Source organism: Bombina bombina, chromosome 3 (assembly GCF_027579735.1).
Source record: "Bombina bombina isolate aBomBom1 chromosome 3, aBomBom1.pri, whole genome shotgun sequence".
Classification (NCBI taxonomy): Eukaryota; Metazoa; Chordata; class Amphibia; order Anura; family Bombinatoridae; genus Bombina; species Bombina bombina.
The window spans coordinates 875,216,422-875,229,879 of NC_069501.1; positions in this window are offsets into that span (position 1 = coordinate 875,216,422).

The window sequence follows — 13,458 nt, forward strand, 5'->3', positions numbered from 1 at the left end:
CTAGCTTAAGTGATTTTAGCTTGTCCATAATTTCATCCAATGGAGCTGTGTGAATGGCCTCTTCCAGAGACTCAAACCAGAGTGCCGCAGCAGCAGTGACAGGCGCAATTCATGCAAGGGGCTGCAAAATAAAACCTTGTTGAACAAACATTTTCTTAAGGTAACCTTCTATTTTTTTATCCATTGGATCCGAAAAAGCACAGCTATCCTCCACCGGGATAGTAGTACGCTTAGCTAAAGTAGAAACTGCTCCCTCCACCTTAGGGACCGTCCGCCATAAGTCCCGTGTAGTGGCGTCTATTGGAAACATCTTCCTAAATATAGGAGGCGGGGAAAATGGCACACCGGGTCTATCCCACTCCTTGCTAATAATTTCAGTAAGCCTTTTAGGTATAGGAAAAACGTCAGTACACAAGGGTACCGCATAGTATCTATCCAGCCTACACAATTTCTCTGGAATTGCCACTGTGTTACAGTCATTCAGAGCAGCTAAAACCTCCCCAAGCAATACACGGAGGTTCTCAAGCTTAAATTTAAAATTAGAGATCTCTGAATCAGGTTTCCCCTGATCAGATCCGTCACCCACAGAATGAAGCTCTCCGTCCTCATGTTCTGCAAACTGTGACGCAGTATCAGACATGGCTCTTACAGCACCAGCGCGCTCTGCATCTCTCCTAATCCCAGAGCTATCGTGCTTGCCTCTCAATTCTGGCAATCTAGATAATACTTCTGACAGGGTATTATTCATGATTGTAGCCATGTCCTGTAAAGTAATTGCTATGGGCGTCCCTGATGTACTTGGCGCCATATTAGCACACGCCCCCTGAGCGGGAGGCGAAGGTACTGACACGTGAGGAGAGTTAGTCGGCATAACTTCCCCCTCGTCGTCTGGTGATAATTCTTTTATAGATAAAGATTGACCTTTATTATTTAAAGTGAAATCAATACATTTAGTACACATATTTCTATGGGGCTCCACACTGGCCTTCAAACATAGTGAACAAACAGATTCTTCTGTGTCAGACATGTTTAAACAGACTAGCAATGAGACTAGCAAGCTTGGAAAACACTTTAAAATAAATTTACAAGCAATATAGAAAACGCTACTGCGCCTTTAAGAAGCACAAACAACTGTCACAGTTGAAATAACAATGAACCAAATCAGTTATAGCAACCAAATTTTCACAGTAAATGTATTAAGTTAGCAGAGCATTGCACCCACTTGCAAATGGATGATTAACCCCTTAATACCCAAAACGGATGATCAAATAGAGAAAAAAACGTTTTTAACACAGTCAACACACTGTCACAGGTCTGCTGTGACTGATTACCTCCCTCAAAAATGACTTTTGAAGTCCCTTGAGCACTCTAGAGACATCCTGGATCATGCAGGAAGAAGCAGGAAGACTGAGACTGAATTTTTACTGTGCAAAAAAGCGCTAAAATAGGCCCCTCCCACTCATTATTACAACAGTGGGAACCTCAGTTAACTGTTTCTATGCAGAAATATAAGTCAGCCATGTGGAAAAATTCATGCCCCAATAAGTTTTATCACCAATGTACCTCACAAAAACGATTAAACATGCCAGCAAACATTTTAAACATCCTTTTTCTAAAGAGTATGTATCTCTATTGATAAGCCGGATACCAGTCCTTCTACTGCATTTTAAGGCTTATTACATTACTTCAGTATTAGTAGCATTTTCTTAGTCAAATTCCATTCCTTAGAAAATTACTTTACTGCATATACATTAATCAGCCTACCAGTTGCTTTCACTGCCTTTAAGGCTGTTCTTACATTACATCGGTATCAGCAGTATTTTATTAGTCAATTCCATTCCTTAGAAAAATATTTTACTGCACATACCTTATTTGCAGGAGACCCCACACGCTATTCCCTTTCTGAAGTTATCCCACTCCTCAGAATGTGCGAGAACAGCCAGTGGATCTTAGTTACTTCTGCTAAGATCATAGAAAACGCAGGCAGATTCTTCTTCCAAATACTGCCTGAGAAAAAAAACAGCACACTACCACTCTCCTCTCACGACCTCCTATGTTGAGGGTTGCAAGAGAATGACTGGATATGACATGTGAGGGGAGGAGCTATATAGCAGCTCTGCTTTGGGTGATCCTCTTGCAACTTCCTGTTGGGAAGGGAATATATCCGATAAGTAATGGATGACCCGTGGACTGAATACACTTAACAAGAGAAATATGTGATTTAGTTATGGGTCCCTGGCATGGAGCATTTGGAGAGTAGGGCGGGCCAGTGCTCCACCTTGCAGTTTGCAATCAGCACATCATGTGAGAAAGTCCAGTCCAGGAATTCCGTCTCACCCAGCTAGCTATTCACCTGCATGTGGTAATTTACAGCAGGTGCTAATAAAAATCCCCAGTCAGATTCAGAGTGAGAATGCCAGCAGTAAAGGAAACTGCAACACTCTCCTGAGAGACTGAGAGGAATTATCTCTAAAGGAAAAACAAAGTTTGAAAGGTCTGTGCATTTTTCTTTTGTGAAAAGCTATTTAGTGCAGTCAGTTGTACTTGCTAGTAAGTGTTCAGTGGAGCAAGCCTCCTTTGTTTTGTTTATGTTTATTTTGCCTGTTTTTGCCAGATCGGTTAATAAATGGACTATATTTTATAAAGCTACAAACTTGTGTGGTGTTTCCAGCTTTGAAGACTGTTTGATTGCAAGATCCCAGGTCACATATGGTGGAGACAGCGGGTGATCATGTCGATAGTCTGTTAAGGAAACAATACCACACTTAAAAATGGAGGAAGTTGTAAAGGCTTTACTACAGGCTATAGCCAAACAGCAAAAGGCCACTGCCACACAGCAGCAAGCTACTGCCAACCAGCAGGAAAATATTGCAGTACTACAACAACTGGTATTAACACAAACAAATTATGAGTTTTGCACTATAGAGAGTGCAAAACGAAAGCAAAAAAGTTGCGTTATTTCACTCTCCATGGCGCTGCCATTACGAGTTTCTGAAAAGCCTCCTTCTGCGTGCGATATGGTGGCATTAACCTCCATACCGCACAAAAGCCAAGGGCTGCTTTTAATGTGCTCATGCACGCTTTCCCCCATAGACATCAATGGGGAGAGAGTGTTAGAAAGAAAACTAACACCTGAAGTGCGGAATGGCGATCACCGTAATGCAACTCCATTGACGTTTATGGGGAAAAAAAGTTACGTTTAAACCTAACACCCAAACATAAACCCCAAGTCTAAACACCCCTAATCTGCTGCCCCGACATCGCGGACACCTAAATAAAGTTATAAACCCCTAATCTGCCGCTCCCAACATTGCCGCTACTATAATAAAGTTATTAACTCCTAATCTGCCGCCCAACATCACTGCCACTAATAAAAGCTATTAACCCCTATTACGCTGCTCCCTGACATCGCCATTATTAACCCTTAAACCTCCAGCCTTCCACATCTCCGCCACTAAATAAACCTATTAACCCCTAAACCAAAAGCCCCCACATCCCAAAACACTTAATTAAACTATTAACCCCTAAACCTAAAACCCCCCTAACTTTAAATTAAAATTAGAATATAACGCTATTTAAATAAATAAAAACTTACCTGTGGTATAAAAATAAACCTAACATTTAAATATAAATTAACCTAACATAACTAATCTAATAAAATAAAAATACTACCAATTAAAGAAAAAATTAAATTACAAATTAAAAAAAAACTCACACTACGAAAAAAATTAAAATAATATGTTTACCAAAAATAATAAATCTTAAAATCAGGAAAAAATAAAAAACACTGATTACAAAAAAATAAGCAAAATTATAAAAAATAAAACAATTACACAGCCCTATAAAAATAAAAATGCCCCCCAAAATAAAAACACCCCCTAGCCTACAATGAACTACCAATAGCCCTTAAAAGGGCATTTTGTAGGGCATTGCCCTAAATAAATCAGCTCTTTTACCTGTAAAAAAATTCAAAGTCCCCCAACGGTAAAACTCACAACCCAATCAACCCCCCATAATAAAAAACCTAATTCTAAAAAAAAAAACTACCCATTTCCCCTAAATGGGCATTTGTATGGGCTTTGCCCTTAAAAGGGCATTTAGATCTTTTGCATTGCCCTTAAAAGGACATTTAGCTCTTTTTCAAAGCCCACACCCTAATCTAAAAAAAAAAAACACCCAAAAAAGTAAAAAAAAAACCTAGCACTAACCCCAGAAGATCTAGTCAACCCCAGAAAATCTAGTCATGGTTTCTGAAGTCTGGACATCCAGGCAGCGAGAAGTCTTTATTCAGGCGGTGAGGTATTCATCCAAGTGGCGGGGTCTTTATCCATCCCGGGGGCGTCTTCTATCTTCAGCCCGGCGGTTCTGAGCAGAGCTATCCTGGATCCCATCCTCCACTGAGCGTCCTCTTTATACAGTCGCCGCCGTACACTGAAGTTGAATAAAAGGTAGCGATTTTTGTAAATATATTCCTATTGGCTGATTTGATTCTTCAAATTCAAATCAGCCGGTAGGATGAGAGCTTCTGAAATACTATTGGCTATTCAAAGAGCCAATAGGATGAGAGCTACTGAAATACTATTGGTTGTTCAATTCAGCCAATAGGATTTTAGTAGCTCTTATTCTATTGGCTATTTTGAACAGCTAATAGGATTTCAGAAGCTTTCATCCTATTGGCTGATTTGAATTTGAAGAATCAAATCAGCCAATAGGAATGCAAGGGACACCATTTTGAAACTGCTATATTGCATTTAACTTCAGTGTACGGCGGTGACCATATGAAGAGGACGCTCCGCGTAGGGTGGGATCAACTTCCAGGATGGCTCCGCTCTGTGCCACCAGGCTGAAGATAGAAGACACCCCCGGGATGGATGAAGACCTCGCCGCCTGGATGTCCGGACTTCAGAAACAGTGAGTAGATCTTATGGGGTTAGTGTTAGGTTTTATGTGTTTTTTTGTGGGTGGGTTTTTTTTAGATTAGGGTTTGGGATTTTTTAAAAGAGCTGAATGCCCTTTTAAGGGCAATGCAAAAGAGCTAAATGCCCTTTTAAGGGCAATGCCCATACAAATGCCCCTTTAGGGGCAATTGGTAGCTTGTTTTTTTTTGAGAGTTAGTTTTTTTATTTTGGGGGGGTTGGTTGGGTGGTGGGTTTTACTGTTGGGGGACTTTGTATTTTTTTACAGGTAAAAGAACCCCTTTTAAAGCCTATTGGTAGTTTATTATAGGCTAGGGGGTGTTTTTATTTTGGGGAGGCATTTTTATTCTTATAGGGCTATTACATTAGGTGTATTTGTTTTCATTTTTGATAATTTTGTTTATTTTTTGTAAAACAGTGTTTTATATTTTACATGATTTTAGTGTTTATTATTTTTAAATAAACTTATGTCTAGATTAAGAGTCTTGCGTTATGAGTAAAAAAGCAGAGTTATGGGTTATAACTGATTTTTCACTACGGCTGCTATTACGAGTCATGTTGGTACAGCTGTCCCGCACACTTTTTTGGGCGTACCACAAAGTAACTTATGCAATTTTCGTAAAGTCTTTTTTCAATGGGACTTCCTTAGCGCCGGCATTACAAGGTTTTTTTTGGAGGCCAAAAAGTGAGCGGTACAGCCTATCCCGCAAGATTCGTAACGCATTCTAAAGTCAGTAGTTATGAGTTTTACACTACAAAGCTGTAGCATAAAACTCATAGCTAAAGTGCTAAAAAGTACGCTAACACCCATAAACTACCTATTAACCCTAAAAGCGAGGCCCTCTCGCATTGCAAACACTAAAATAAAATTATTAACCCCTAATCTGCCGCTCCAGACATCGGCACCACTAGAATAAACATATTAACCCCTAAACCGCCGCGCTCCCACATTGTAAACACTAGTTAAATATTATTAACCCCTGTCCCTAATATTGCCGCCACCTACCTACATTTATTAACCCCTAATCTGTTGCCCCTAACGTCGCCGCCACTATACTAAATTTATTAACCCCTAAACCTAAGTCTAACCCTAACACCCCCTAACAAATATAATTAAAATAAATAAAACCTAATATCATTACCTAAATAATTCATATTTAAAACTAAATACTTACCTATAAAATAAAACCTAAGCTAGCTACAATATAACTAATAGTTACATTGTATCTATCTTAGGGTTTCCTTTTATTTTACAGGCAAGTTTGTATTTATTTTAACTAGGTAGAATAGTTACTAAATAGTTATTAACTATTTACTAACTACCTAGCTAAAATAAATACACATTTACCTGTGAAATAAAACCTAACCTGAGTTATACTAACACCTAACATTACACAACAATTACATAAATTAAATACAATTACCCAAATTACAAAAAAAACCCCACTAAATTAAACAAAATAAAAAACAAATTACAAAATATTTAAACTAATTACACCTAATCTAATAGCCCTATCAAAATACCCCCCCCCAAAAAAAAAAAAAAACCTAGCCTAAACTAAACTAAACTAAACTACCAAAAGCCATTAAAAGGGCCTTATGTGGGTTATTGCCCCAAAGAAATCAGCTCTTTTACCAGTAAAAAATACAAACAATCCCCAACAGTAAAACCCACCACCCACACAACCAACCCCCCAAATAAAACCCTAACTAATAAAACCTATGCTCCCCATTGCCCTGAAAATTGCATTTGAATAGGCATTGTCCTTAAAAGGGCATTTAGCTCTATTGCTGCCCAATGTCCCTAATCTAAAACTAAAACCCACCCAATAAACCCTTAAAAAACCTAACACTAACCCCCAAAGATCCCCTTACAGTTTTGAAGACCGGACATCCATCATCAAAGAAGCCGGGAGACGTCCTCAACAAAGCAACAAAAAGTCCTCTACGAAACCAGGAGAAGTCTTCATCCAAGCAGGGAGAAGTGGTCCTCCAGATGGGCAGAAGTTTTCATCCAGACGGCATCTTCTATCTTCATCCATCCGGTGCGGAGCGGGTCCATCTTCAAGACATCCGGCACAGAGCATCCTCTTCTTACGACGACTCCCGACGAATGAAGGTTCCTTTAAGTGACGTCATCCAAGATGGTGTCCCTTAGATTCCTTTTGGTTGATAGAATTCAGCCAATCGGAATTAAGGTTGAAAAAATCCTATTGGCTGAAGCAATCAGCCAATAGGATTGAACTTCAATCCTATTGGCTGATCCAATCAGCCAATAGGATTGAGCTCGCATTCTATTGGCTGATTGGAACAAAATCAGCATAAACGCAAAATTCGTAATCTAGGTGAAAGAGAGAAACAGCAGAATATCACACGTGCCATGCAGCAGGAGATCCAAGGCCTATCTGAGAGACTGGGCAGGTGTGTGAGTGTGAGTAACTATTTGCAAAAAAAAGGACAGCCGAAAGGGAAGGGTGTCCTGCGTCTGAAAGGGCAAACCTCCTTGCGCCAGTTCTGAGTGGAGAACCTCAGAAGGCATTTTATGCTTTGGAGCCTGAGCAGGCCAGTAACTACAAAAAGCAGAAATCTTGTCCCGCCTTAGAGTAATGACAGCAGTGAGGCCCAGCGATTTCACTCCTGGACTTATAATCAAGACAAAGCCATGCGGTTAGAGATGTTTGACTTGATACATCTTGCCAGAGGTCAACTCAGCTAGTCACATTGTGGAACAACTCATGATGGACCGGTTCCTGCTAGGATTGCCTGTTTCCCTATGGCGGAGGGTCAGCCAGAGTGAACCTAATACTGCTGATGATCTAGTTGCCCTTGTGGAATGCTATTTGGCTGCAGGAGAGTTTCTACAAATCCGCAAGCAAGAAAGACCTAGAACCACAAAGATCCAGAGTCCCAGTAAATTGGGTAAGACTTTTCCGGGGAAAAGGGGGTCTCAGGAGGAACAGATGGGTTTCTACAACCCGAGGGACATTACAGCAAGGGGAAAGATTTTTGTAAAGCAGGAAGAGTCCACAATAACCTCAAATATGTTGTCTAATGCTAATATTAAAGAATATGGACATTTTGCAAAGGACTGCCCTGAAAATGATGTTGCTATGGAAAGTAATGTTAGTTAGAAGTAGAGAGACAAAAAAAGAGGTGCCTGTGTGTATCAATAGCAAACTAAAAGAGGGCATGCAGAACCCCTAGATACAGTGTACTAACATTTAATCTGAGCATACATACAGTGCTATCAGTATTTGACTAGGTATTTGTAGCTACCCAGCTGGCCAATGTTTTGCAACACTCTCCTCACACCTTGATACCTGGTGATCTAAAGCAGGATCTAAAGCAGGATATAGAAAAAAAAACAAAGCGGTGCCAGAACACTAGTATTGACATAAACAAACATAAAATATTCCTTTTATATCATGGTTATATTGGTTATATTACCACCTTATTCAATCTATTTGGACAACATAACAAACAGCTAGATTACGAGTTTTGCGTTATGAGTGAAAAAGCATTGTTATGCTTCATAACAATGCTTTTTCCCTAACGCCGCTATTACAAATCTTTTCAGAATAGGTGTACCACACACCTTTTTGGCCATCACGCAACATCAGAACTGCACTTTTAAAAAAGTCATTTTTCAATGGGACTCCCATAGCGCCAATATTACGAGTTTTGCTAAAATGCCTAAAATGACAAGATCTGTACCGCCATCTAAAGTCAGTAGTTATAGGCTGTACCATAATCTGTACAATAAAACTAATAACTTAACTGTCACAAAGTACACTAACACCCATAAACTACCTAAACCGAGGCCCTCCCACATCGCAAATACTAAAATAAAAATATTAACCCCTAATCTGCCACTCCGGTCATCGCCACAACTTAAAAATGTATTAACCCCTATTCCGCTGCTCCTCGACATCGTCGCCACTATAATAAACCTATTAACCCCTAAACTGCCGCCCCCCGCATTGCAAACAATATTTAAATATTATTAACCCCTAATCTGCGTCTGCCATCACCGCCTATATAATAAACCTTTTAACCACTAAACCACAAGCCCCTACATGGAAATATACTAAAATAAACTATTAACCCCTAAACATCTGGCCTCCCACATCACTACATAAATATATTAACCCCTAAACCTAACCCTAACGTAACCCTAAGCCTAAATCTAACCCTAACACCCCCTAACTTAGATATAATTAAAATAAATCTAAATAAAACGTACAATTATTACCTAAATAATTCCTATTTAAAACTAAATACTTACCTGTAAAATAAAACCTAAGCTAGCTACAAAATAACTAATAGTTATATTGTAGCTAGCTTAGGTTTTATTTTTATTTCACAGATAAGTTTGTATTTATTTTAACTAGGTAGACTAGTTACTAAATAGTTATTAACTATTTACTAACTACCTAGTTAAAATAAATACAAATTTACCTATAAAATAAAACCTAACCTGCCTTACACTAAAACCTAACATTATAATAAATTAAATTAATAAAATACAATTATCTAAATTACAAAAAAATAAACACTAAATTACACAAAATAAAAAACAAAATTATCAAAAATAAAAATGAATTACTCCTAATCTAATAGCCCTATCAAAATAAAAAGCCCCCCCAAAATAAAAAAAAAACCTAGCCTACAATAAACTGCCAATTACAATTAAGGGCCTTTTGTGAGGCACTTTTACCTGTTAAAAAATATACAAACACCCCCCAGTAGTATAACCCACCACCCACATAACCAAACCCCCTAAATTAAAACCTAAATAATAATCTAAATAATCCTAAAATAACCATTGCCCTGAAAAAGGGCATTTGGATGGGCATTGCCCTTAAAAGGGAATTTATTTTTTATTTTTACATTGCCCAAACCATAAGCTAAAAATAAAACCCACCCAATAAACCCTTAAAAAAACCTAACACTAACCCCCGACGATCCACTTACAGTTTTCGAAGACCAGACATCCAGACTTAGACAAAATAACTGTTGCTAGAGGGAAACAGTCAAACCAATGGAAACCCTAGTTGGAGGTAACACTGAAGAGGATAATACAGGTCAATCTAATATATCTGAACCTGATGTAGAAATAACTGACCTATAAGATAGCCCAAGTAACTTTAGAGCTGCACAATGGGAGGATCCAACTTTAGCTGTGGCTAGAAACCATATCTCCATAAGAAATGGTACCCCCGTTAATCCTGATAAAGCCCTCACATATACATACTTTGAAGTGGAAAATGATTTATTTTACAGAGTGGGAAAAAAGGAGTCTGTCAAAAAGCTATTAGTACCCCAGGCATATCAACACACTGTATTAAACCTGGCACATAGCCACATACTTGGGGGACACTTAGGGATTGAAAAAACAAGAGATAGAATTTTTAGGAGGTTTTATTGGCCAGGTGTAATGGCATCTATCACAAATTATTGTTATTCTTGTCCTGAATGCCAATTAACTGCCCCTCTTACAGCATACTGTAGCCCCTTGGTGCTCTTACCCATAATTGAGGTCCCATTTGAATGCATTGGTATGGCTTTTGTGGGTCCTCTTGTAAAGTCTGCAAAGGGACACCAGTACATATTGGTAGTAGTAGAGGCAATACCCATGTGTACTACTTCAGCAAAAGCAATTGCTAAGGAGTTAATGTTAATGTTCAGCCGGGTTAGGATTCACAAAGAAATATTAACAGACCAAGGCACTCCATTTATGTCGAGAATTACAAAGGAGTTGTGTAATCTCCTTCATATAAAGCATCTGAAAACATCAGTATATCACCCGCAAACTAATGGTCTGGTAGAGTGATTCAATAAAACACTAAAGGCTATGCTCAAAAAAGTAATTGATAAAGATGGGAAAAGCCTGGACTTCCTTTTGCCTTATTTAAAGGGACAGTATACACTCATTTTCATATAATTGCATAAATAGACATTACTATAACTAATAAGATGCACAGATACTGATATAAAAATTGAGTATAAAACTGTTTAAAAACTTACTTAAAAGCTTCCAGTTTAGCTCTGTTGAAAAGGGTAGCTGGAAATCCCACTACAAGTGGAAAATATCAGACACTCCCCCCTCCCCCTTCTTTTGCATATGAAAAGACCCTTTACATAAACAGGAGCAAGCTGGAGAAGGTAGCTGACGGTATTCACATAAAACTTTGGTGCTTGGTTTGGAGTCTGAAAATCAGAGCAATGTTATTTAAAAATAAGCAAAACTATACATTAAAAAAAACTTGATGGGCTATATAAATAGATCATCTACAAAACATTTATGCAAATAAAAAATGAGTTGTATAATGGCCCTTTAATGTTTGCTATCATAGAGGTCCCTCAAGCTTCTACTGGGTTTTCGTCCTTTGAACTCTTATATGGAAGACACCCCAGAGGGTTGATAGACATAGCTAAGGAGACTTGGGAACAGGAGTCAGCCCCTCACAGAAGTGTGATAGAACATATAACTCAGATGCAGGAACGGATGACAGCCATTATGCCTATAATTAGAGAACACATGAAAAATGCCCAACAGCATCAGCAGAACAGCTATAACAGAAATGCCAGGGTTTGTGTGTTTAACCCAGGAGATAGAGTGCTAGTCCTGGTTACCAGCATAGATAACAAATTTTTGGCAACATGACATGGACCATATGAAGTCATTGACAGAGTGGGGGGGGGAGTAAAATGCAAAGTAAGACAGTCTGGGAGGCGAAAAGAGGTACGAATTTACCATGTGAATTTATTTAAGCCGTGGAAAGAAAGAGAAACACTTGTGGTTGTAAAAACATCAGACTTCCCTACAATGAAGAAGAATGAACCCATAGTCAATATCTCAGAAACACTGACTATCCACCAGAAGAGGGAGGTAAAAGACTTAATCAAATTAAGTAAATATGTTTTCTCCAAAGTCCCAGGGAGAACTACTATAATAAAGCATGACATTGTCAGTGAATCAGGAAAAAGGATAAATCTAAAGCCATATAGAATACCTGAAGCCTGTACGGAAGCAATCAAATTAGAAGTAAAGAAAATGCTGGACCTTGGGGTAATTGAAGTGACTGGAGTAGCCCTATCATGCTTGTACCAAAGCCTGATTGCACAATCAGGTTTTGCAATGATTACCGGAAGTTGAATGCAATATCAAAGTTTGATGCATACCCCATGCCAAGGGTTGATGAACTCGTAGAAAGACTCGGGAGAGCCAGTTACCTTACCACATTGGATTTGACCAAGGGTTATTGCCAAGTGCCGCTTACAGGATGGGCAAAGGAAACTCCAGATTGGCTCTTCCAATACAAGGTGTTACCTTTTGGCCTACATGGTGCTCCAGCAACATTTCAAAGAATGATGGACCGGATCTTAAGGCCACATACTCATTATGCCACAGCTTACTTAGATGACGTGGTCATACATAGCAAAGATTGAGAGTCTCACTTCCCAAAAGTGCAAGCTGTCCTTAATTCCATAAGAAATGCCGGTCTGACAGCAAACCCTAGTAAATGTACCATTGACTTTGAGAAGGCCAAGTATCCCAGGAAAGTCAAAGTGAAAAGCACCCAATACTTTACCTCAGCAGGAAACTTCAACCAACCTAGGGAAAATAACTATTCGATAGTTGAAAAGGAGTGTCTAGCAATTAAATGGGCTGTTGAAACTCTCAAATATTAGTTGTGTTTGTTTACCACATAAAGAAAATATGTGATTTATCTCTTGGTCCATGGGGTGGAGCATTTGGAGAGAAGGGTGGGCCAGTGCTCCACTCCACAGTTTGCAGGCAGCACATCATGTGAGAAAGTCCAGTCCAGGAATTTCATCCAGCTGGAAGAAGCTCCATATTGCACTATGTGAAGGAGTGAAGTGAGCATTCAGACTCGTCGGTACTTTGCAGCTTTTCAGTTCACCGCAACATTGGATCCTGGCTAGCCCTGACCTGCCCTGGAAGACCACGTCTCACTTAAGCATTGAAGATATTGCCATTGGCGTCACAGACACAGGTAGTATTGCTTACCATTCTTTGCAAACAAGGAAATGACGGTCACTGCACCTGTGAATATCGTATAAACGCACGGCCTCTAAGATATGTTTTATAAGTGATTTTATCACGTTCCTGGGTCGTGGGTTTTGGTCCGGCTAGTTTGGCTGAGCGGCACTTTGGGGACTTTTAAGATAAAGAATCATTGCCTTTGTGGATTACAAATATTTAAAGTCGGGGAGAGTTATCTAACAGCGCTAACTAAAACGACCTATGGCTCCTAATACCAATGGGTCCCTAGTTATCCATAAAGAAGATACAAGAAAATGGTGGTTAAGGAAGGAGCGCCTAGAGGAAGGCTAGGTCTAAATGCGGGTTGGACTCAAATGTCACTGAGGTCCGTCGGTAGATTGTTAAATTGTCCTATTGTAGAGGGTTATTTAGATAACCGAAATGGACCAGTGGGGATTGGGATGACTAAAGGATGTAAGTACATAAAAGGTTTATTACATTTAAAATTACATATAAAAATCACACATAGAA